Consider the following 4,326-nt stretch of genomic DNA (forward strand, 5'->3'; position numbering starts at 1 on the left):
TATTGTAATATGCTAAGATATAGTAGTGACAATAAAGACAATTTAATTCAAACAATTTTTTCACGTTTATTATATAAATTTAACTATATTTTCTATGAAGTCCCATCAATTGTGATACAAAAAATATTTTATATTGTAAGCAGAGTTTCGGCGACGCAGGGTGCACGACCACCCGATACCTCTTTTTGAGTTTCTTATTTTATATTATTTTATATATAATTTATATCTCGTAATTTGATTTTACTCTGAAAAAAATGTATTGAATTCGAATAAGTATTTATTTCGCAATACTGCCTAATAAATCATTTATTTGAAACTAATTATATTGGTTTGACGCGAAAAAATATTGATTCGTAATAAATTTATTAGGCAGTATTGAAATAAAAATATTTATTAGTTTAATAATTTTTTTTTCAGTGTACAATATTTGAAGAGTTAGAAAATCTCGTAATTACATCTATATGTCAAACATGTTATGTCAAATTCAGAAGAGCAATATAAAAATCAGATTTCAAAGCACACAAGAATAAAGACACATCTTTGACGGTGAAACTTTTTTCCCATCTATGATTTTTCCCTCGGCAGGGAAGCAAACTGCTTGAATGTATATTAGTTTCCCTCTGCGTGAATTCTTTGGCATGTTTGCCGACACACTTCGTGGTCCTGTAAAAACGACTTAATTAAGAAAAGGATAGATCACAAGATGCGAAAACCGATCCATTTTGTCCACACTGATTTACCTCTTTTTTCGTTTTCTTTTGAGGGATTAAAAAACAGTATTGTATTATGTTGAACAAAATAAAAATAGAAATATTTTCTATTCAATATTTTTTTCTTAAGAAGATGTTAACAGTGCGCATTTTCTGTCTAAAATCGATCTTTTTTTCTCTAATTTATTCTTTTCTCGAATTCGTTTCTTTCTTCTTTTTGCAATCTTTTTACAATATACGGTACATATATACAGGGTCAATCTACAGTTTTGTGGCCCTTAAGCTATATGATCTTAAAGAGGCCCCATGTTTTTTACAAGCATCTTTCTTCTTTCTCTTTGCAGTTGTAAAAAAAACAGGACGCGCGTTGCAAATAATAATATGCAAATGTATTTTTTTATATATTTTTATATCTATTGATACAACTATTCTTGCGAAGGAATTAACGTATCATTTTCATAGTTACAAAATAAACAACTTTCGATATTTTAATTAAAATAGGAAAACTATAATTTTTTTTCGGCTGACCGCGAAACTATTGTAATAAATTTTTTTATGATATATGAATAAAAACCATAATTGATAAAAAATAGAAAAATATTTCATGACAAAATACATTCTGATCGTGCATCCTGCGTCGCCGAAATTCTGCTTACAATATAAAATATTTTTTGTATTACAATTGATGGGACTTCATAGAAAATATAATTAAATTCATATAATAAACGTGAAAAAATTGTTTGAATTTAATTGTTTTTATTGTCACTATTATATTTTAGCATATTACAATATAAGCGCGTTCTTATTTTGCAATTCCCTTCAGTGACCTAATAGAAATTATAATGAATATATTTAAAAACTTGAAAAAATTATTCTAATTTAATTTTCTTATTTGTCGTCTTGTATTAGGTATATGCAACGTAATAAATAAGAGATCGATGACTTAATTTCTAAAAAATATTTATTTATATGTAAAAATTGATACAAAAATATAAAACACTTATAATATATTAAATATATTAATTACATTTAATAGTATTATTAATTCTTAATTGTATTAACCCTTAGACTGCTGGGAAAGTCACTTTTGTAACTCGATGCAAATCTTCGAAATTGTGTACAATGTGTATGTTACTTATATAGATAAATTTTGAGGAAAAAAAACCTCAATTTTAATGAAAAAATGCTGACAGTTTAAAAGGGTTAAGAATAATATATAATTTTATTGTTTATATATTTCAAAAGCAATTTTTTTTTTAATTTTTTAACTTGCAAAAATAACATTTTTAGTATGATTATATATGTTTGTGGAATCATTAGCAATGAGTTAAATGCCGCGATCATTAGATAGACCCAAAATGCCCCCCTCTAGTTAAATGGATGAATCTGGTTCGTCAAAATTCTCTGTAAATCAAAAAAAGTGTGGCTATTGTTAAAAACAAATCATACACTTATGGATGCAACTTTCACATCTTTTATGCTGCTGACAAAGTTTACTCTTTGTGTCAGGATCACTTTTGCAGAATTGCCTTTGTCACGGATAAATATAGAGATTATTTTCTTATCTGAGAATTCGATACAAGTTATATCGCAATCGAAAATACCAACAATGTTATTTGTATACCACAAAAATATTTTTTGTATCACAATTGATGAGACTTCATAGAAAATATAATTAAATTCATATAAAAAACGTGAAAAAATTGTTTGAATTTAATTGTCTTTATTGTCACACTATATCTTAGCATATTACAATATAAGCGTGTTCTTATTTTGCAATTCCCCTCATTGACCTAATAGAAATTATAATGAATATATTTAAAAACTTGAAAAAATTAATCTAATTTAATTATCTTATTTGTCGTCTTGTATTAAATATATGCTACGTAATAAATAAGAGATCGATGACTTAATTTCTAAAAAAATATTTATTTATATGTAAAACTTGATACAAAAATATAAAACATTTATAATATATTAAATATATATTAAATAAATAAATTATATTATAATATAAAAATGTATTATGCAAGAATATATTAATTATATTATAATATATTATAAATATATTAAATATATTATTTACATATAGTTCAGGTTTATTCCGGACTCCCCTTAATTAAGGCTTGCCGGGGCGTTTTTAGAGGACCGCCAAACCCTTTACAACCTCCTTCTCTCTTTTTCTATTTACATTATCACATATCATTGATATCAAACATTATCATACATATTGTTACATTGTAATGTACAATATATACAATATGATACAATAACAGAAAATCATAACTCCTCTCCTCCCTTCTCCCCTTCCCCTCTCACCATTCCATTAAATACAATTCTGCTCCTCTTCTTCCTCACCTGGCCATTTTGCGACCTTACAATATAACTGGGTCCCTTCCCCCATGTCTTTCTGCCCCTATCCTATCCTTTCCTACTGAATCCTTTTCTCCTCGACCCCCTTTGCCTCTACCCCCCTTTCCTAACCTTTTCCTATTCCTATTCTCTCTTTTTTTTTCTAGTCTTTGCTCCTCTCTCGTCCCATATTCATCTCTTCCTCCTCTTCTTTCTTCACCACCTTTTCTTCGACATTTCCTCCTTCGTTCTCCTTCATCTACCTCGCCTCTTCCTCTGTTTAATCTTTCTATCGTTGCCAGCATTTGCTCAATTACGCGCCTATCTTATATGATATTGCGCGCGCTTGTTGATTACATTTAATAGTATTATTAATTCTTAATTGTATTAATTAACCCTTAAACTGTTGGCAAAGTCACTTTTGTGGCTTGGTACAAATCTTTGAAATTGTGTACAATGTGTATGTTACTTATATAGATAAATTTTGAGGAAAAAAAACCTCAATTTTAATGAAAAAATGCTGGCAGTCTAAAAGGGTTAAGAATAATATATAATTTTATTGTTTATATATTTCAAAAGTAATTTTTTTTTAATTTTTTTACTTGCAAAAAAAAACATTTTTATTATGATTATATATGTTTGTGAAATCATTAGCCATGAGTTACATGACGAGTTAAATGCCGATCATTAAAAAGACCCAAAATGCCCCCTCTAGTTCAATGGATGATCTGATCCGTCGAAATTCTCTGTAAATCAAAAAAAGTGTGGCTATTATATTAAAAACAAATCACTTATGGATGCAACTTTTACATCTTTCATGCTGCTGACTTTTCTTATCTGAGAATTCGATACAAGTTATATCGCAATCGAAAACACCAACAATAAATACGTATTATTTGTCCACACAATCGTAAAATAATAAATTGTTACATTTGCGGAGAAAATTTGTGCCGAATAAGGCTTTCATTGTAAATTGCAATATTTTTGTCGTAATGGACATTAAATTGTAGTAATATTCACGAAATTTATTATATAAAATGTTGGAAATCGCATATAACATATATTGAAAAATTCCTAATATTAATGATAGAAAATTCTTGAGAGTTTAAAATATTGAATAATTGTTACGAAAAATTATTCATGCAATAATTAGAGTATTTTCGTTGGTCAAGCAAATAATGTAGTTTTGCAAGGAAAACACAAGATTCATAAACATTACACAATTGAATACATCGAGCGTGCGTATACTGTAAAAAATATGTAA

This window comes from Nylanderia fulva, unplaced genomic scaffold (genome assembly GCF_048542155.1).
Source record: "Nylanderia fulva isolate GAGA-0341 unplaced genomic scaffold, ASM4854215v1 Scaffold299, whole genome shotgun sequence".
NCBI lineage: Eukaryota > Metazoa > Arthropoda > Insecta > Hymenoptera > Formicidae > Nylanderia > Nylanderia fulva.